Source organism: Bombina bombina, chromosome 6, assembly GCF_027579735.1.
Source record: "Bombina bombina isolate aBomBom1 chromosome 6, aBomBom1.pri, whole genome shotgun sequence".
NCBI lineage: Eukaryota > Metazoa > Chordata > Amphibia > Anura > Bombinatoridae > Bombina > Bombina bombina.
The window spans coordinates 979417987-979441690 of NC_069504.1; positions in this window are offsets into that span (position 1 = coordinate 979417987).

Sequence of the window (23704 nt, forward strand, 5' to 3'; positions counted from 1 at the left end):
TCACATATATTTAAATGGGGAGACACATTGGCTTTCATACATATAGAACATCGCTTATCTGATGGTTCAGACATGTTAAACAGGCTTAAACTTGTCAACAAAGCACAAAAAACGTTTTAAAATAAAACCGTTACTGTCACTTTAAATTTTAAACAGAACACATTTTATTACTGAATATGCGAAAAAGCATGAAGCAATTGTTCAAAATTCACCAAAATTTCACCACAGTGTCTTAAAGCCTTAAAAGTATTGCACACCAAATTTGAAAGCTTTAACCCTTAAAATAACGGAACCGGAGCCGTTTTTACATTTAACCCCTATACAGTCCCAGGTATCTGCTTTGTTGAGACCCAACCAAGCCCAGAGGGGAATACGATACCAAATGACGCCTTCTATAAGCTTTTTCAGTGGTTCTTAGCTCCTCACACATGCATCTGCATGCCTTGCTTTCCAAAAACAACTGCGCATTAGTGGCGCGAAAATGAGGCTCTGCCTATGACTAGAGAAGGCCCCCATCTGAAAAAGGTGTCCATACAGTGCCTGCCGTTTTTTAACAACAATCCCCAAGATTATAATAACTATAAAGAGTTATAATCTGCCAAATATGCTTAGCAAAGTAATCGTTTTAGCCCAGAAAAATGTCTACCAGTTTTTTAAGCCCTAATAAAGCCCTTTATTCTTTTACTTAATCTAAGAAAATGGCTTACCGGTCCCCATAGGGAAAATGACAGCCTTCCAGCATTACAAAGTCTTGTTAGAAATGTGGCCAGTCATACCTCAGGCAGAAAAGTCTGCCAACTGCTTCCCCCAACTGAAGTTACTTCATCTCAACAGTCCTGTGTGGAAACAGCAATCGATTTTAGTAACTAAAAATCATCTTCCTCTTACAAACAGAAATCTTCTCTTTTCTGTTTCAGAGTAAATAGTACATACCAGCACTATTTTAAAATGACAAACACTTGATTGAAGAATAAAAACTACATTTAAACACCAAAAAACTCTTAGCCATCTCCGTGGAGATGTTGCCTGTGCAACGGCAAAGAGAATGACTGGGGTAGGCGGAGCCTAGGAGGGATCATGTGACCAGCTTTGCTGGGCTCTTTGCCATTTCCTGTTGGGGAAGAGAATATCCCACAAGTAAGGATGACGCCGTGGACCGGACACACCTATGTTGGAGAAAAGGCTGTAAGAGGGGAAATAGGGAAGAATGAAAAGAAAAATACTCTAAGCAACTATCCCTTCCTATGGGTACATACAAATGTAATAAAAGTAAATTTTTAACGTGTTCACATGTAAAAAGAGGAAAACTGTTTAGAAACTCTGAAGGTACTGAAAAATTTGAAATTAGACACAGATGTAACTGTGAAACTACTTACACCATGTATCTTTTGCGGTGTAAATGTGACCTGATTTATATCAGACGCACTAAAAGGAATACAAGGACTAGGTTTAATGAGCACCTATATAATATCAAAAATGGTTTTAAAAAGCACAGTGTACCCAATCACTTCCTTTTAGTCCATGGTAGTGACCCTAGGGGCCTTGAGATTCATATAATCGATTGGATACCCCCTGATAGGAAGAACAGGTTAAGATCATTGAGACAAAGAGAAACAGAATGGATTTTTAAACTTAAGAGTTTGAATCCTTCTGGACTTAACATAGATTTGGATGTACAAGCATTTTTAGTTTATTTGTTTTAATGAACCTGGTTTTTATGGCATGTATTTTATTATTATGAGTTTTGTACATAATAACTTATTTGTACTCTGTTTAGTTTACATTTTCACAGTCTGGTTATTAATTGATGTTCTCTTATATCATTTCAGGAAAATATTGTTCACTAATTTGAATCAAATTTTTTTTTAGGATTTTAAGTTTTCTTAATATATAATTGTGTGTTTTGTATGTATAATTATGTTTTTTTTATGAATTTAATATCAAATAAGGACTTTAAATTGTTGTGGTTTTATATTGTATTTTAATATGCATTTCTAATATCCTTTTGCTTTGTACCATTTTTAATTACCTATGTATTTTTTAATATCTATGTATTTCTCAATTATTATGAATTTGTTTTATGTTAATCTGATGATTATTAAGATGTAATTGGTAGATTATGAACTGTTTTCTAAGTACTGGTATGCACTTTAAAGAATGTTCCGTCAAAAGGAGGGTGTGTGTTCTTAGTTTAGTCCTATTGGTGGATTGCATTACACAATTAGGATCAACTTTAAGCTAGAAATAGTGACACACCTCTCAGTCTGTATTCTGCTCTTAAAAAAGCCCAGGCGTACTCCGGGGGAAATGCGTTGAGCTTACTGGTCCCATCTTGAACCACCGGAGGAGTTTCCCAGCTGTGTGCGGTAGGAAGACGTTCCTGTCAGACGTACCTGTCAGCCGTGGAGATCCTCACTAACGGAGTAGGACTGTCTTTGTTCACAACATTAATTGTGAAATGCTTTAAAGAACTTACATCTTGTAAGTAGAATCTGTGCTGTTGCGTGATTGTTTTATCAAATAAAATACTACCTTGAATCTGGTCCTTTGCGCTGTTCCCTTCTTTGCAGTTCACTATCGTAACGTTTGTTCAGCCTGTGTGGGGAGAAATACACAGGAACAGAGAGCGGCTGCTTCTGGACCTACAGGGAGCGATACAAGCAGTGTTAAAGCAACCCTGCATCTTTATTTGTTTAAGTCCTCTGGTATGTACCAGGGGACCATCGAGCAGTAAGACTGTTTGTTCTCTAATACTAAATAAATAGAGTGCATCTCTAAATGTGAAGCGCTGCTTTATATTTTTGTTTTGTGGATCATGGATATGGAGTCTATTATAGTACCCAGGAATTTCACCCTGGCACTTGGGATAAGATAATTCTTTTCCAAGTTTATCTTCCATCCATGTGATCGAAGAAGACTGAGAAGGGACTCTGTGAATTCTTCCGCAAGACGAAAGGATGGTGCTTGCACCAGAATATCGTCCAAGTATGGGGCTACTGCAATACCCTGAGTTCTGGCAACAGCTAGAAGAGCCCCCAGAACCTTCGTAAAGAATCTTGGAGCAGTAGCTAGGCCAAACGGAAGGGCAATGAACTGGAAGTGCTGGTCCAGGAATGCAAACCTCAGGAACTGAAAGTGTTCCTTGTGGATTGGAACATGATGGTAAGCGTCCTTCAAATCTATAGTGGTCATAAACTGGCCTTCCTCAATTAAAGGAAGGATAGACCTTATCGTCTCCATCTTGAAGGAAGGGACACTGAGAAATTTGTTTAAGCACTTTAGGTCCAGAATTGGGCGGAAAGTTCCCTCCTTCTTTGGGACCACAAAAAGGTTTGAATAAAACCCCAAACCTCTTTCTTCGATAGGCACCAGGACAACAACTCCTAACGAGGATAGATCCCCAACACACACTAGAAAGGCATCCCTCTTTTCTGCAGTTGTAGACAAATTCGAGAGAAGGAATCTGCCCCTTGGCGGATTAGATTTGAAGCCTATCTTGTATGCCTGAGATAACACCTCCAGGACCCACGGATCCTGTACATCCTTGAACCAGGCGTCTGAAAAAAAGAGACAGTCTGCCCCCTACACGATCCGATCGCAGATCGGGGGCCGCCCCTTCATGCTGATTTGTTTTTGGCGGGCTTCTTATTCTGCTTGGATTTATTCCAGGACTGAGCCGGCTTCTAAGTACTCTTGGGTTGCTCGGGCTTGGAGGAGGATTGTTGACAATGGGATTTGTCAGAACGAAAGGAACGAAAATTAGAAGATTGTCGTCCCTTAGACTTGCTCTTATCTTGCGATAGGAAGGCACCCTTGCCTCCGGTAACCGTAGAAATAATGGAGTCCAGGCTTGGGCCAAATAAAATCTTTCCCTTGAAGGGAAGAGAAAGGAGTCTGGACTTAGAAGTCATATCCGCAGACCAAGACTTCAACCAAAGCGCCCGGCAGGCTAGGACCGCAAAGCCAGATGCCTTTGCATTTAGGTGAATAATTTGCATGTTCGCATCACAGATAAAAGAATTAGCAATTCTCAGAGCTTTAATTCTGTCTTGAATATCCCGAGGGGAGACTCCACCTCAATGAGTTCCGATAAAGAGTGGCACCAGTAGGTAGCCGCTCCGGCAACTGCAGCCGCCGGTTGAAACAAAAATCCTGTATGTTGAAACATCTTTCTCAGAAAGGTTTCCATTGTCTTATCCATCGGCTCTCTGAACGAAGAACTATCCTCAAGAGGTATAGTAGTACGTTTAGCAAGAGTAGAGATAGCACCATCCACCTTAGGGATGGAGCCCCACAAATCCAGTTGAGAGTCCGGGACCGGGAACAACTTTTTAAAAGTAGACGTGTGGGAAAGGAATCTTAACCGGCACAGGAAAAGTCAAAGGAACTTTCCTGTCTTCATAAACACTGTATAATTTAGGTATCATAGGTTCTTCAGGCAGCATGGTCTCCAGAACCTCCAACCTAGACAGAACCTCCTTTAATAAAAAAAACTCAAGTGCTCAATTTTAAATCTAAAGGACGGTTCCTCCGCAGCAGGAGTTTTAGACACTAAGGACTCCGACCCAGAAAATTCACCCACTGAAGCTACAGAGGTTAACTCATCATCAGATAACTGGGACATAATAGCTAAATCCGATAAATATTTAGATGACTCCGGGTCAGGAGAGCTATGTTTAACCTTTCTCTTGCGTTTGATAGAGTGAGCATTCGTTAGATGTAATGATCAGTAAGGAATGTGATATATATGTTGCATATTTATTACTTAAAATATAAATATAGAGAAATGCAAAATGTAAAAAACCTGTTAAAAAACAGTTACAGACAGTTAAAATTACAGAGTGTAAAATTGTAGACAGATTAGCATGGATCCATGCGCACATTAACAGTGTTGTTACACACACATATAGGGCGCAATCCGATATACGGCGTAGTTTGCGGCGCAAGCGAGGGAACCCGCGTCGCCCGCAGTTTCAGCTCGCATCTCGAGCTATCCAATATACGGCACCGTCAGATGCTAACGTGCCGTAAGTCGGATAAACCAGCGATGTCCAGAAATCTGCGCAAGTACAAATTTCTGGCGTCGCCAGTGACTTGCGCCACGTTAGAAACTGCCGGCGCCTACAAAACCTGACTAAAGTATGAAATCACCAGCACTGTCTAACACGCCTCCCTAACATAGCCCGACACGTCTAACACGCCTCCCTAACATAGCCCGACACGTCTAACCCTCTATCCGCTATCCCCCCTCACTAGCCTAACAATAAAATATGTATTAACCCCTTAACCGCCGCTCCCAAACGCCGCCGCAACATAATAAAGTTATTAACCCCTAAACCGCCGCCAGCTATATTAAATCTATAACCCCCTAAAGTGAGCCCCTAACACCGCCGCCATCTACCTTACCTACCCCCTAAAGTGAGCCCCTACCCCGCCGCTATCTATTTTAAAATTATTAACCCCTAATCTAATCCCCCTACCCCGCCGCCATCTATATTAAATTATTTAACCCCTAAAATACTAAACTATCCCTACCACTAAACCTAAGTCTAACCCTACAAATAGCCCTGAAAAGGGCTTTTTGCGTGGCATTGCCCCAAAGTAACAGCTCTTTTGCCAGCCCTTAAGAGGGCTTTTTGCGGGGCATGCCCCAAAGAATTCAGCTCTTTTGCCAGCCCTTAAAAGGGCTTTTGGCAGGGCTTTGTCACAAAGTAAACTGCTCTTTTGCCTACAATCTACATCCCCCTACACCGCGGCCACCTATAATAAATGTATTAACCCCTAATCTAATCCCCCTACACCGCCGCCAGCTATATTAACTATATTAACCCTAATTATATTAGGGTTAATATAGTTAATATAGTTATTATATTATATATATTAACTATATTAACCCTAATTATATTAGGGTTAATATAGTTAATATCGTTATTATATTATATATATATATATTAAGTATAATAACCCTATCTAACTAAACTCTTATTAAAATAAATCTAATATTAATATTATTAATTAAAATATTCCTATTTAAATCTAAATACTTACCTATAAAATAAACCCTAAGATAGCTACAATATAATTAATAATTACATTGTAGCTATGTTAGGGTTTATATTTATTTTACAGGTAAATTGTTAATTATTTTAACTAGGTATAATAGCTATTAAATAGTTATTAACTATTTAATAGCTACCTAGTTAAAATAATTACCTAATTACCTGTAAAATAAATCCTAACCTAAGTTACAAATACACCTACACTATCAATAAATTAAATAAACTACAAATATCTATCTAAAAATATAATTAAATAAACTAAATTACAAAAACAAACAAACACTAAATTACAAAAAATAAAAAAAAAGATTACAAGATTTTTAAGCTAATTACACCTATTCTAAGCCCCCTAATAAAATAATAAAGCCCCCCAAAATAAAAAAAAATTCCCTACCCTATTCTAAATTAAAAAAAGTTCAAAGCTCTTTTACCTTACCAGCCCTTAAAAGGGCCTTTTGTGGGGGTATGCCCCAAAGAAAACTGCTCTTTTGCCTGAAAAAAAAAACACAATACCATCCCCCAACATTACAACCCACCACCCACATACCCCTAATCTAACCCAAACCCCCCTTAAATAAACCTAACACTACCCTCTTGAAGATCTCCCTACCTTATCTTCACCACGCCGGGCCGTACTCCTCATCAGGTCCGGGTGATGTCTATCCAAGCGGTAAAGAAGAAATCTTCATCCCGGCGATTTCTTTATCCAAGCGGCAGCAAAGTGTTCTTCCATCCGGCAGCATCTTCCATCAAGCGGCATCTTCAATCTTCATTCGTCGCTCCTCCGACGCGGAGCATCCATCCCGGCCGACGACTGAACGACGAATGAGGTACCTTTAAATGACGTCATCCAAGATGGCGTCCGTCGAATTCAGATTGGCTGATAGGATTCTATCAGCCAATTGGAATTAAGGTAGAAAAATCTGATTGGCTGATTAATAGTTAATAACTATTTAATAGCTATTATACCTAGTTAAAATAATTAACAATTTACCTGTAAAATAAATATAAACCCGAACATAGCTACAATGTAATTATTAATTATATTGTAGCTATCTTAGGGTTTATTTTATAGGTAAGTATTTAGATTTAAATAGGAATATTTTAGTTTATAATATAAATTAGATTTATTTAATAAGAATTTAGTTAGGGGTGTTAGGGTTAGATAGTTAATATAGTTAATATAAATACTATAGTAACTATATTAACCCTAATAGAATTAGGGTTAATATAGTTAATATATATAATGTAATAACTATATTAACTATAATATACTTAGGGTTAATATAGATAATATAGCTGGCGGCGGGGTAGGTAGATTAAATTAGGGGTTAATAATTTAATATAGATGGCGGCGGTGTAAGGGGCTTACATTAGGGGTTAATACCATTAATATAGGTGGCGGCGGTGTAGGGAGGGCAGGTTATAGGGCAAAAGAGCTGTTCACTTTGGGGCAAAGCCCCGCAAAAGGCCCTTTTAAGGGCTGGTAATAGAGCTTATTACTTTATGGATATTAGATTAGGGGTTAATAATATTAATATAGCTGGCGGCGGTGTAAGGGGTCAGATTAGGGGATAGATCAGGTAGATGGTGGCGGTTTTAGGGGCTCACATTAGGGGATAGATCAGTTAGATGGTGGCGGTTTTAGGGGCTCACAGTAGGGGATAGATCAGTTAGATGGTGGCGGTTTTAGGGGTTAAATACTTTATTAGGGATTGCGGCGGGGGATCGCGGTTGACAGGTAGATAGACATTGCGCATGCGTTAGGTTTTATTTAGCAGATCGCGGTTGACAGGTAGATAGACATTGCGCATGCATTAGGTTTATTTAGCAGCTAGTTTAGGGAGTTACGGGGCTCCAATAGTCAGCGTAAGGCTTCTTACGGCTGCTTTTTGTGGCGAGGTGAAAATGGAGTAAGATTTCTACATTTTCTCCACGTATGTCCTTACGCTGTATATTGGATACTAAACTGCGCTGGTTTGGTACACCTGCCTATGGCCCAAAAAACTACGGGCAACGGCAGAAATATACGCGCGTAACTTCTAGGTTACGCCGTATATAGGATACCAAACCCGCGCAAATATTGGCGTCGCCAGCTTTTGCGGGCGACAATTTTTATCGGATCGACCCCATATAGTCAGTAGTAACTAATATAAACAATAGACAATGCTCATATATACATTTGACATATGGATTTCCTTTATTCCTAAGTGGCACTAAACCACCTTTGTGGCTTTCTAATGTGGTACTGAGCCCCTGGTGGGGTCTCCACAATAATTTTGTAAAGTCTCCAAGAATGTTTCTGTTAGTATTCAGGATTATCTAAATGGTCAAAGGTGACCAAATCAGTCGGTATAATGAGTGTTATTTATAATCCCAGAATAGGTGAAACTTCCAATGTAAAATTCCCAAGGTGTATTTCCAATAAATGAGATCCAATTGTATTGTGTTAAAGATGGCTCCACACTGATAGTGTAAAGTGAGAATAAAATGTGATGAATGTCAAATTCTTCAACCAAACATAAACAGATTAAAAAATATGCAAGTGAAAAAAAAATAGCCGTTGTGTGCTAAAGATAAGTCAGTTGAAAAATATAAAAAATATATTAAAAATATTAAAAATGAAAAAAAATAAGTTGTGAAAAAAATGAAAGTTGAAAAAAACAAGTTGTGCTTGGTAAGCCTTATTCTTATATACACATTTATACTTGAACATACTACACTATATTCATATTCTTCCATAGAAGAAACCACCTAGGAGCAGGACAGTCTGCAGGAAATCTAGTTATCTAGCTTTGGTCGCAGCACTTTGCTCTGCAGACTTTCTTTTCACATTTGGAATTTGAGAAACTTATTTTTCACAACTTAGTTTTTTCAACTTTCATTTTTTCACAACTTAGTTTTTTTTTCATTTTTAATATATTTTTTATATTTTTAATATTTTTCCACTGACTTATTTTTAGCACACAACTGCAATTTATTTTTCACTTGCATATTTTTTAATCTGCTTATCTTTGGTTGAATAATTTGACATTCATCACATTTTATTCTCACTTTACACTATCAGTGTGGAGCCATCTTTAACACAATATAATTGGATCTCATTTATTGGAATTTTACATTGGAAGTTTCACCTATTCTGGGATTATAAATAACACTCATTATACCGACTGATTTGGTCACCTTTGACCATTTAGATAATCCTGAATACTAACAGATACATTCTTGGAGACTTTATAAAATAATTGTGGAGACCCCACCAGGGGCTCAGTACCACATTAGAAAGCCACAAAGGTGGTTTAGTGCCACTTAGGAATAAAGGAAATCCATATGTCATATGTATATGTGAGCATTGTCTATTGTGTATATTAGTTACTACTGACTATATATGTGTGTGTAACATCACTGTTAATGTGCGCATGGATCCATGCTAATCTGTCTACAATTTTACACTGTAATTTTAACTGTCTGTAACTGTTGTTTACATTTTGCATTTCTCTATATTTATATTTTAAGTAATAAATATGCTACAAATATATCACATTCCTTACTGATCATTACATCATAGCCCCCAGGGAGGTGAGGCGCTCGGGCTACATCTAACGAATACTCTTAATTCTCAGTTGATAGCTAGAGGTCAACACAGCCGGAGCATATAGGATCCACACAGGCACTAGGTTTATATACATTTACGTTTGTTAGAGTGAGGTAATGCACTGAGGGCTGAAGACACCGCCGTTTGTAACTGTGCGGCAAAGTTTGCAGGAAGAAGTCTCCCTCCTGATACAGGATTAGATGTGCTACAGGGAACTGCATGTGGAGTGGATAATGTAGCAAGGGTAGTAATCTCACGGCACGCCAAGTCCTGAGAGGTAGACGGCTCAGAGGGACTAAGAGCCTTAGAAGGCTTGTCTCCCTTCTTAGACTTTACAACGGTGTTAAGACATGTGGAACATAATTGAGTGGGCAGGAAAACCACTGCCTCGTCACAATATAAACAGGTATGATTTAGTACAGAAGAACTACCTTCTAACATGTCAGTCCTCCATAGCTCAGGTTATACCCACAGAAGGACACAAAAAAAAGTTTTTTCTTATAGAAAACTGCACCTTTATACTCCCAATGGCTGGGGCACTCACCACCTCCTAGACCCAGACTGTTAACAGAGGAAACACTCTCCTCAGGTTCAAGTCTTAGTAGGAATGGAGGAAATGAACATAGACCACACCCAGACACATGGAGTGCAAGACAGTACTTCCCCTGTTATTACAAGTACAGCAAGTAATAGGAGCTGTGCAACATTTTCAAAAAAGAAAGTGAAACTTAAAAGTGAAACCTGTTTGTTCCAGCCAAAAACACACAGTCTATCAGCCCAGGAAAAATCACACAAAGCAGCATGTAAATAATTAATACACTGATTAATTAACCTCAACTGTTCAATAAACCCCCTTCAGAGGATATTAACCCTGGATCCTATCAAGGTATAAAGGAGCCACACTGTGACCCTGTTATAGCATTTTATGTGTAAAAATTGAAACCATCTTACCTCCAGGATCCATGCTGTGGAACAGAACACAGCCTCTCAAGTGTGGCAGTCTTATAGCAGCGCTCCTGACATGGACTTGAGTGAGAGAAAGCAGGCAGTGAAACTCGTTAACACTGATTGCTTAGGAGCTGTTAGCAGTAGTCTGGATGGTTTCGCAGAAAAACTTTCCTTGCATCTCCAGACTCTAACTTTCATCAATACTCTTACTGAAAGGTTGACATGACTACTTAAAACTCCAGTCCTATCTCGAAGGGCAGATACCCTTTTTCCCGGACTCTCCGAATCTTCTGACACTTCTCTGCCACCTCCTTACTTGACGAAAGGCAAAGAATGACTGGGGTAATGAGGAAGTGGGAGGGATATTTAAGCCTTTGGCTGGGGTGTCTTTGCCTCCTCCTGGTGGCCAGGTGTTGTATTTCCCAACAGTAAGGAATGAAGACATGGACTCTCCCTATCTTAGGAAGGAAAACTTTTTCCCCTTTGGCATACCTACACATGTACACAATTAAAACTATTGCTATTAATATTACCACTATTATTTAAAAGGGTGCAGTAATAATTGCCCTCAAATAAAAATGAGTTTCCACATGAGGGAACCTAAAAAAAAAGTATGAAAAAACCACATCCATTAAAGGGAAATGTAACTGCTGGACACAACTACAACATAATGGTTACTACTCGCCATGCTGTTATTTCCCTCCTGTGCCTACAACTCCTGTCATATCCATTCTCTTATTTTAACCCTTTATATGTGCTGTTTAATGTAGCAGGAGCTTTACATTTTGGCAGTGTTTACATACAGATGTCAAACAGCAGTCAACATCCCTGATCTGTGAATGTGCACCAATTCTCACAGGGTGCAAAAATACCTAAGCTCCAAAATGATGGTGCCTAGTACTAAAAATACAGAGATTCACCATATAGTGCCTGTAAGGGGTTAAAATAAGAGAACAGCTATGCAGAAAGCTGCAAGTACAGGAGGGCAAACTATAGTATGATAAGTAGTAACCCTGTTACTGTAGCTGTGCCCAGCAGTTTCATGTCCATTTATTCACTAAACAAAGAGCACCTCAAACTTAACATTCTAGTATTCCACTAGACACTAGTCAAGATTTTTTTTTGTTTGATTGGTAATTTCACAGAGTATTATATCATTGTTATTCAGAGACTGAGATGTAGTTGTCTATATATGGCTCCAAAATATGGATCTACAACAGTCTGATACTTAAGGCTATGTATAAAAACTGTACACAGAACTTGCAGAAGTGATTGCTACTTTATATAATAAACAAAAGTCAAAACCATGCTTTTCATTAGGCCTAATAGTGGGTTTGCCACCTTGGCCATGTTTTCTTGGACAGTTAGGAGTTACACATGATGAAGGGTATGCAGGGAGGAACATGCATGGTGCCTCTGGAGAGTAAATAATTAGTGCTGCTGGACAACACTATGCATATTCCTCCCTGCAACATGTGTAACTCATAACTGTCCAGGAAAACATGGCTGAGGTGGCAACCCTACTTAATAGTCAAAATTTAAGAGTTTAATAATCATCATCAAAATCTTCATCAGTCTGAAAAAGAGAAGAATGAGAAGACAGCTTTGATGAGGTTTTGGCAACACTGGATACAAGAGTATCACAATTTGAATAATCAGCTAAGTGTAATCCAGTTACTTGTGGCACCATATACTTGTTGTCTGGATGTATCTTACAGTCTACTGGCATTTCCTTCTGGTTAGATGTTGTATCAGCACCCTTATTTAATGTTGTCTCCGCTGTGACTGATACTGGGCAAACTGAATGTAATTCTTCATTGATGGCAACCAGGTATTCTTGATCAAGTTCATTAGTTTCCTGACCATGTTTGCTTTGTGAATTGTCCAGTTCTAATGAATATCCCTTCAAATGACTCCCACTAAATGAACTGATATCTTCAGTGTTTTCCTCAGATGTGGAGGATGACAGGAACTTTCCCCATTTAGAGTCTAAGCAAGTGGCTTTTGTTGAAACAACGGTCATATGTTCTGAACTGAATTTAGAAGATTTTGTAACGTCAGGTTTGCAGAACATTTCCTCTTGAAGAAAATACTTCCTTTCATTTTCAGAAGTCTTCCAATCCTAAGACAGGTAATTCAAACAGCATGTTAAATTATAAAGCAAAATGTTGAAATGTATCATAACTACATTTCCAAAAAATATATTTCATTTTTAAAAACACTTATATTTTCAGATTTCACTTAATGCTTCTAACTCTAATAGACTGGGACAGACGCTATACTGCAGGATCAGTTTGCAGAATTATTTTGGCGTCCTGCATTAACTGTCTTCTTTGAGTGTCTATTTACTTTCTGAAAGAAGACACTGCTGATACATTGGGCCTGATGATCACAACTTTACTGGGCCAGATGTGAAAAACCTTGCAAAACACTCACACAGGGACTGCGCTAATGGATTTATTTTAAAAAAGAGGCTGTCCATGAGAGTTTCTCCCATGGAAAGTAATGCAGCTCGCTGGAAAGGGAAAAAATTGCTGAGGAGAGTGAAGTTAGCAGGGGGCACACACCTTTTCTATGAGGGTAATAATTATTTTGTGTATTTTGATACAATCCCGCAACCTTTCAGTTTGCAAGAAAAAACAGTAAGAACTGCAGGTGAAAATGTTTAAAGAATAGGCTAGACCTGCAAGTGAAATTTAAGCTTTGCCCATAGAGCGCTACTGTTCAGCCCACTAGCAGAGGCAGGGAAATTCATTTTACAATAAGCTTTGAATTTTGTAATTTTTTTTGCATGTGCAATATAGTTTTATTATGATTTTTACTATGTGCCTTAAAAGGGACAGTCTACTCCAGAATTGTTATTATTTAAAAAGATAGATAATCCCTTATTACCCATTCCCCTGTTTTGCATAACCAACACGGTTATATTAATATACTTTTTACCTCTGTAATTACCTTGTATCTATACCTTTGCAGACTGCCCCCTTATTTCAGTTCTTTTGACAGACATGCATTTAGCCAATCAGTGCCCTCTTACTTGTAACTCCACGGGCATGGTCACAATGTTATCTGTATGGCACACCTGAACTTACTAGCTGTGAAAAACTGTCAAATGCATTGAAATAATGGCCAGCCTTCAAGGGTTTAGAAATGAGCATATGAGCCTACCTAGGTTTAGCTTTCAGCATAGAATACCAAAAGAACAAAGCAAATTTGATGATAAAAGTGAATTGGAAAGTTCTTTAAAATTGTATGCCCTATATGAATCATGAAAGTTTAATTTTGACTAGACTGTCCCTTAAAATACCCTTTTTCCCTGTGGAATTCCAATATAAATTTTTACATAGTAATTTTGTTAATTTTGAATGCAAATAAAAATAAAAATTTTAACTGCATATTTAAATCTGGATCATGTGAAAACTATTATAGTTACATTCTCTAAATAGGGAATGTTGAACAGAAAAGCTGACCGTCCAGTCAAATGAATAAAGATAAGGGGGCAGTATGCTGAGGCTTAGGTACAAGGTAATCACAGAGGTAAAAAGTGTATTAATATAACAGTGCTGTTTATGCAAGACAGGGGAATGGGTAATAAATGGATTATCTATCATTTTAAACAATAACACATTTGAAGTAGACTATCTCTTTAAATTAAAACTGAAAACCTATCAGCTTCAGTGTCCCAGAGAGCATCATTACTTTCTATGGGCCAGATAATCAAACAATCTCTAGTTTGAAGAGAGCTTATAGTGCTGAATTCCCAGAGGCAGAACCCACTGAATTTTCTAAGAAAAGGGGAGGAACCTGGAAATCCCAGAGAGATAAGAGATGCCTTCCATAGAAAGTTATGAAGCTTTCTGGGATAAAAAAAAATCATATCGGAGAGAGAAGGTAACTGGAGAACCCCTGGGGCTGATATAAAAATCATATAACTGCTATTGAAAAGCTTTGGAAATCAATGCACTAATTAAAATAGCCAGTAGGTGGAGTTGTCCGCTTGTTTTGCAGCAAAGTTATGGAACTTAACAGCCTTAAATTGATCTGTGTACACAGATCAGACAAGACCTATCTAGCAAGATCTTGCAGGCACTTCCCTATTATCTTCCTGTCCAGCAGCTTCAGGTGAGGGTGCCTAACTGCTTATTAATCACTGCAGATTGAAATGCATTGAATAGGTGCAGACCCAATATTATCTAACATGCTAACAATGCAGAGAACTGATTGCAGAAAAATGCAAGTAAAAAAACGTTTTTGTTCATTAAACTTAGTTTGATGATGATGCAGTCTGTTGTGTAATTATTTAAATAGGTGCTGTTTAGCAAATGTTTTTGTTCATTAAACTTAGTTTGATGATGATACAATCTATATTATTAGGTTTATAATGCTGTTTAGCATTTAAAGTCTTCATTTCAAAGCTTTAAAAATAGTGTATTAGGTGTTACTTATGACAATTTTGATAGGGGCCTGGAACCTAACCCCCTCACTTCCCATTGACTTACATTATAAACTGGGTTTCAATTTACAACGGTTTTGATTTACAACCATTCCTCCTGGAACCTAACCCCGGCGTAAACTGAGGGCTACATGTATACGGTATTACTTTTATGTTAGTTAAAATAATTGTATTGTGAATTTTGAGCAAACTGTACCTGCATACAGCTGGTGAGACAAATCAGAAAGACCAACTTGTTTAAAATGCTTACAAAATTTCACAAGACTTGCGAGACAGCTTTAGATATACCCTGGAAACTCCCCTGTTCAGCCTAGGGAAAAGCCCAATTTCTGAAACTGTCAGTTTACAATGGAGAAAATACAAAGTGCAATGTAATTTGTAAAAGAAACACACGGCTAGATTACAAGTTTTTCGTTTTGAGCTGTGCGGTGCTAACGAGCAGTTTTCTCTCACCGCTCACTTACCTACAGCGCTGGTATTACGGGTTTTTACAAATCCGGCATTAAAAGGCAAGAAGTGAGCATTGAGCAAAATTTTGCTCCTTCCAGCATTCCAATACCAGCGCTGCTTAAGTCAGCGGTGAGCTGGTCGTACGTGCTTGTGCACGATTTCCCCATAGAAATCAACGGGGAGAGCCGGCTGAGAAAAAGTCTAACACCTGCAAAAAAGCAGCATAAAACTCAGAAACACAGCCCCATTGATTCCTATGGGGAAATAAAATTTATGTTTACAACTAACACCCTAACATGAACCCAGAGTCAAAACACCCCTAATCTTACACTTATTAACCCCTAATCTGCCGCCCCCGACATCGCCGCCACCTGCATTATATTTTTTAACCCCTAATCTCCCGCTCTGGTTACCGCCGCCACCTACATTAGTTATGAACCCCTAATCTGCTGCCCCCAACATCGCCGCCAACTACATTATATTTATTAACCCCCAATCTGCCGCCCCCAATGTCGCCGCAACCTACCTCGCCGTAACCCCTAATCTGCCGCCCCCAACGTCGCCACCACTATACTAAATGTATTAAGCCAATCGGAATTAAGGTAGACAAAAATCCGATTGGCTGATGTAATCAGCAATTAGGATTGAAGTTCAATCCTATTGGCTGATTGCATCAGCCAATAGGATTGAGCTTGCATTCTATTGGCTGTTCCAAACAGCCAATAGAATGCAAGCTCAATCCTATTGGCTGATTGCATCAGCCAATAGGACTTTTTCTACCTTAATTCCGATTGGCTGATAGAATTCTATCAGCCAATCGGAATCTAAGGGACGTCATCTTGGATCACGTCACTTAAAGGAACCGTCATTCAGTAAGAAGCTGACGTTTGAAGAGGATGCTCCGCGCCGGATGTCTTGAAGATGGAGCCGCTCCGCGTCGGATGGATGAAGATAGAAGATGCCGTCTGGATGAAGACTTCTGCCCATCTGGAGGACCACTTCGCCCGGCTTGGATGAAAACTTCTCCCGGCTTCGTTTAGGACTTCGGCCCGGTTGGATGAAGACTTCTGCCGCTTCCTTGAGGATGGATGTCCGGTCTTTAGAACTGTAAGTTGATCTTCAGGGCGTTAGTGTTAGGTTTTTTTAAGGGTGTATTGGGTGGGTTTTATTTTTTAGATTAGGGTTTGGGCCGCAAAAGAGCTAACTGCCCATCCAAAATGCCCTTTTCAGGGTAATGGGGAGCTTAGTTTTTTTCAGATAGTATTTTATTTGGGGGGTTGGTTGTGTGGGTGGTGGGTTTTACTATTGGGGGGGTTGTTTGTATTTTTTTTTTACAGGTAAAAGAGCTGATATCTTTGAGGCAATGCCCCGCAAAAGGCCCTTTTAAGGGCTATTGGTAGTTTAGGCTAGGGTTTTTTTTTTTTGGGAGGGGGGCTTTTTTTATTTTGATAGGGCTATTAGATTAGGTGTAATTTGTTTAAATATCTGCAATTTGTTTATTATTTTCTGTAATTTAGTGGGGGGGGTTTGTACTTTAGCTAATTGAATTTAATTTAGGTAATTGTATTTAATTTAGTTAATTTATTTAATTATAGTGTAGTGTTAGGTGTAATTGTAAACTTAGGTTAGGTTTCATTTTACAGGTATGTTTGTAATTATTTTAGCTAGGTAGTTATTAAATAGTTAATAACTATTTAATAACTATTCTACCTAGTTAAAATAAATACAAACTTGCCTGTAAAATAAAAATAAACCCTAAGCTAGATACAATGTAACTATTAGTTATATTGTAGCTACCTTAGGGTTTATTTTATAGGTAAGTATTTAGTTTTAAATAGGAATAATTTAGTTAATTATATTAATTTTATTTAGATGTATTAAAATTATATTTAAGTTAGAGGGTGTTAGGGTTAGACTTAGATTTAGGGGTTAATACATTAAATATAGTGGCGGCGACGTTGGGGGCGGCAGATTAGGGGTTAAAAAATGTAAATAGGTGGCAGCGATGTTAGGGACGGCAGGGGTTAATAATATTTAACTAATGTTTGCGAGGCAGGAGTGCGGCGGTTTAGGGGTTAATATGTTTATTATAGTTGTGGCAATGTCCAGAGCGGCAGATTAGGTGTTAAAACATTTATTATAGTATTTGCTATGCGGGAGGGCCTCGGTTTAGGGGTTAATAGGTAGTTTATGGGTGTTAGTGTACTTTTTAGCACTTTAGTTATGAGTTTTATGTTACAGCGTTGTACCAGAAAACCCTTAACTACTGACTTTTAAATGCGTTAGGACTCTTGACGGGGTAGGGTGTACCGCTCACTTTTTGGCCTCCCAGGACAGACTCGTAATACCAGTGCTATGGAAGTCCCATTGAAAATAGACTTTACGAAGTTTACGTAAGTCAGTTTGCGGTAAGGCCAAAAAAGTGTGCGGTGACCCTAAACCTTCAAGACTCGTAATAGCAACAGGCGTAAAAAAGCAGCGTTAGGACCTCTTAATGCTGCTTTTTTACCATAACGCACAACACGTAATCTAGCCGACAGTTATTAAAGTAACACAGAAACTTTCAAAACATAATCAGAATGTGTTAAAATACAAATGAGAAAGTGCAACGCTTAAATGCAATAATACTAAAAGGACCCAATCTGAAATGTATAGTAATATAAAATGCAATGCACAAAGTGTAGGTGTAACAAAGTGCTCATATCATGCAGTGCTACAGTATATTGCACTGGGCATGTCTCTGCTTCACATAAGAGATCTTGCCGCCCTTTCTCTTTTGAACATTCAGTGAGTTCAACCCAGTCTGAACTACAATTTCTCTCCAAGCTGGAGAAACTTTGAATATCAGGGCCATTGACAGACATGAAAGAACAGAAAACAAGTATCTTCTTTAAGAAAAAAAAAAGTCTGAGAAGAAGGAAGATTGCACAAAGTACTAAAATATTGCACCCTAATCCAAGATACAGTAGAAAATATTGTCCAAAAGACAAATAGAAAGCACCTCCAGAAAACTGGAGTAGAGCATAAACCCCTAGGACAAGGTCTGTTTTATAGAGGAATCCAAATATGGAATCTGAACCAAAAAAGTATCCATAAATGGAACAACAACCAAAGGAGTTACCAGGCCCTTTGCAAAAAAAGTCTGGGAGCTATAGACGTTTCAAAGAAAGAACCCCAACCAGAAAGCATTTGTCAAGAAGGACAAATCTAGGGATGGGTGATAGGTATATGAAGGAAAGCATCCTTCAAATCTATCATGAACATAAATGAACCCTTAGTAACAAGGGGAAAAAGTATCAAACAGAATTCCTTCATTGTAGGAAATGTTGGCCTGTAGACCAAACTGTAACCGTAAGGAAACTTGAATAGAATCTAGAGACCCTTGGACATACTGTGACTAGGCCTTTTGAAAATGAATAACCTACCCACTACCAAAAAAGAATCTGGCTTGGAGGATTAATTTATTTGTAAAATGAAGAAGGCTTTTTAGACTGTTTAGCCTTCTGTAAAAAAAATTATATATATATATATATATATATATATATATATATATATATATATATATATATATATATATACATACACACATACACTAGACTTCCAGGCAGCTCTGGAAAAAAATCTATAGTTTGTGAAAAGAGGAAATTTAGGTTCCTAGACTTACAAGGATAACAAAATGGCTAGTAAAATCAGTAATTTCCTTTAGAATTGCCGTGAGGAAGGAAGTTCCTACATCTTTTAAACACAGAACATAATGGTATGCAAACAAGAACAAATAAAGTGTTACCCCCAAAAAAAGAGATTATTGGTTAGATTTACCAAGATGCTGCAATCGCCGGAAACTTAAGTTAAGAAGCAGCGGTCATAAGACTAACTAAACTAAAAATTTAAACAGGAATTGCAGAGCTGAGTTGGAGGACAACCAGTAGCCAGTTTACCAAGCATACATTTATTTGGTGGAAATAAAAAAAATTTGTAGACCTCCCTTCTAATGGGTCTGAACTATGCAAAATATCCCATCTTAAAAACCTCCCACAATCCTGGTGTAGAGCCTTTACCCCTTTGTGAATACTGTAATGACCGGAGAATTAATCATCATATCTGAAGCATAAAAATGTCAGGTCGCCAGTAAGGGGAGAAGACGGAGCACACGCGACACTGCACAGCATTAATTAACGCTCGCCCTGCCGTAGCATAGCTTCCCGAAAGTGTTGCTATCAGGAGAGCAGGAGTACGCTACAGCCGACACTGTCTACAGATAGTATAAAATGAGAAGAGCACTAAGAACCACTGTCGCTGCAATTTTAAGTGGTCACACAAAACTTGTCGTAGTAAAACAGTAAATATGAGCCTTTTAAAGGTATAGCATCCAAGCTTGCCCCACAAGTAGACCTGCACAAATCCTGTGACACCACACTGTGTGCTCCCCCACTCTATATTTGGGTACCTGATAGCATCCTATGGCTATGATATACATAAAGTATGTACCTACTTATAGCTTTCAGGCTGTGTGAGTGAAAAGGCACTTAACTAGCCAAACACCCACTCTACTCAACCAGCTGCAAATGCTTGTGTACAATAGATAACCCATCCAGTACTATAATTAACAACAGAGGATTTACTGAGGGAGTACAACTACATGACCAAGCAGGAGGAGGCTTAAGGACTAGTCCCAGCAACAACTATGGCAGGCTTGTGATCAACTAGTCCCTTAGGAAAATCACCTTACACAGCCAAATATTCTCCTATGCCGCTCGCTTCATGGAATTCACCTTATGAGGGGAACCACAGGATCAAAAATCCCAATTTCTTAAGAATCTGTAGCACCTCAGATCTTCACATTCTCCTGCAAAAAAAAAGACTGGGAGGTGAGAGGGATTAAAGGCTTGTGAAGTTTTGGGTATATTTGCCTCCTGCTAGTGATAAGGAGTTGAATTCATGGACTTTATGAAAGAAATAGACTCATTAAAAATGTTTATTGTTGAACAAACTGATTTTGCAATGTTGCTGCTCATACTTAAATAGTGGAATCTCAAATCAGATAACCCCCCCTGGGGTTTTTCTAAAAGGTAAGCACATCTTGACTCCATCCACCAATAAAAAAAAAATTCCACTAATGTAAGAATGTACAATGGAGTCTAAAGACCCATACAAATTCTTTAAGCCTACAATTCTAGCCTCAAGAAGTTCTTTTTTGACTATATGAATCTTCTTAAGGATGAGCATCAACATGACTGGAAACAAATGTAGCATCAAAGCTTTTCTGAAAGGTTACTTATAAGAGGGTTTTCAAAATTCAAATAAACAAGCAAACAAAAATAAAAAACCTAATTTATTCTTACCTGATAAATTTATTTCTATCTTGACACGGTGAGTCCACGAATCATCTTAATTACTGTTGGGAATATCACTCCTGGCCATCAGGAGGAGGCAAAGAGCACCAAAGTAAAAGCTGTTAAATTCCACTCCCCCTACCCACAATCCCCAGTCATTCGACCAAAGGGAAAGGAGAAAGGAAGTAATCTAAGATGCAGAGGTGCCTGAAGTTTATAGAAAAGCAAACTGTCTAAAAAACAGGGCGGGCTGTAGACTCACTGTGTCAATAAAGAAATAAATTTAACAGGTAATAAATTATGTTTTCTTTCTAATGACATGGTGAGTCCACGGATCATCTTAATTACTGTTGGGAACCAATACCCAAGCTAAAGGACATGGATGATAAGGGAGAGACAAGACAGTTAACCTAAACAGAAGGCACCACTGCTTGAAGAACCTTTCTCCCAAAAGAAGAATTTGTAAAATTTAGAAAAAGTATGCAAAGATAACCAAGTTGCAGCCTTGCAAAGCTGATCTACAGAAGCTCAATTTTTGAAAGCCCAAGAAGATGAAACAGTCCTCGTGGAATGAGCCGCAATTCTCTCAGGAGGCTGCTGACCAGCAGTCTTATATGCCAAGCGAATAACACTCCTCAACCAACAAGAAAGAGAAGTAGCCGTAGCTTTCTTACCCTTACGCTTCCCAGAAAAGACAACAAATAAAGAAGAAGACTGGCGAAAATACTTAGTCGCCTGCAAATAATTTTTATTTAATTTTTTGTATAGTGCCGCCAAATTCCGTAGCGCTGGGTATTTCAAAGCACGAACCACATCCAGGTTGTGCAACAAACGCTTGTTATGAGAAGGATTAGTACACAAAGAAGGAACAACAATCTCTTGATTAATATTCTTATCCGAAACAACCTTGGGAAAAAAAAACAAGGCAGTACGCAGAAATACCTTATCAGAGTGAAAAATAAGAAAAGGCAATTCATACAGTAAGGCTGAAAGCTCCGAAACTCTTTGAGCCGAAGAAATAGCCACCAGAAACAAAACCTTCCAAGATAACATTTTAATAACCAAAGAATGCATAGGTTCAAATAGAGCCTGTTGAAGGACTCTAAGAACCAAATTAAGACTCCAAGGTGGAGTAGTAGACTTAAACACAGGCCGAATTCTAACCAAGGCCTGAAAAAAAGAATGAACATCTGGCACATCTGCCAGGCGCTTGTGCAATAAAATAGATAAAGCAGAAATTTGACCCTTCAGGGTACTAGCAGATAAACCTTTCCCCAAACCCTCCTGGAGAAAAGACAAAATCCTAGGAATCCTAACTCTACTCCACGATTAGCCCTTGGATTCACACCAATACAAATATTTATGCCAAATCTTATAATAAATCTTTCTAGTCACAGGCTTACGAGCCTGAATCATAGTCTCAATGACTGACTCAGAAAGACCACGCTTAGAAAGAATCAAGCGTTCACTCTTCAAGCAGTCAGCTTCAGAGAAACGAGATTTGGATGAAGGAAGGGACCCTGCAGAAGAAGGTCCTTCCTTAATGGAAGACGCCAAGGTGGAAGGAAAGACATCTCCACCAGATCTGCAAACCAGATTCTGCGAGGCCACGCCGGAGCAATGAGAATCACTGATGCCCTCTCTTGTTTGACCCGAGCAATGACCCGAGGAAGAAGAGCAAACGGAGGGAACACATATGCCAGACTGAAAGTCCAAGGAACTGCCAGAGCATCTATCAGAAAAGCCTGAGGATCCTTTGACCTCGACCCGTACCTCGGGAGCTTGGCATTCTGACAAGATGCCATGAGATCCAACTCTGGCTGCCCCCAACTGAGAATCAAGCTGGAAAATACCTCTGGATGAAGTTCCCACTCCCCCAGATGAAAAGTCTGTCTGCTCAGAAAATCTGCTTCCCAATTGTCCACCCCTGGAATGTGGATAGCAGACAGACAACAGTTGTGAATCTCCGCCCACTAAATAATCTTGGCTTCCTCTGTTATGGCCAAGGAACTCCAAGTTCCTCCCTGATGATTGATGTAAGCCACTGACGTAATGTTGTCCGACTGAAACCTGATAAACTGGGTTGAAGCAAGCTGACGCCAGGCTAGAAGAGCATTGAAAATTGCTCTCAGTTCCAAAACATTTATTGGAAGAACCGACTCCTCCCGAGTCCATAGACCCTGAGCCCTTAATGAACCCCAAACAGCACCCCAGCAGCATCCGTGGTTACAATCACCCTGGCAGGTCTGCGAAAGCAAGTTCCCTGAGAGAGAAGATCCTGAGACAACCACCATGGAAGAAAATCTCTGGAAATCTGATCTAAAACAATCTTTGGAGATAGATCCGCATAATCCCAGTTCCACTGCCTGAGCAAGCATAACTGCAGAGGTCTGAGATGGAACCGAGCAAACGGAATGGTGTCCATGACTGAAACCATTAGACCAATAACCTCCATGCACTGAGCCACTGACGCCCGAGGAAGGGACTGAAGGACAAGACACGTATTAAAAATCTTTGACTTTCTTGCTTCTGTCAGAAACATTTTCATCTCTAGAGAATCTATAATGGTCCCCAAAAATACCACTCTTGTAGCCGGAATTAAGGAACTTTTTCCTAAATTCACCTTCCAACCGTGGGAGCGCAGAAAAGACAACAACAACAACTCTGTGTGGGAGTTTGCTAGTTGAAAAGATGGAGCCTAGACTAGAATGTCGTCCAGATAAGGAGCCACTGCAACACCTTTCAATCGAAGCACCGCCAACAATGCTCCCAGGACCTTTGAAAAATTCTGGAAGCTGTTCCCAGACCAAAAGGAAGAGCTACAAACTGAAAATATTTGTCTAGAAATGCAAATCTTAGGAACCTG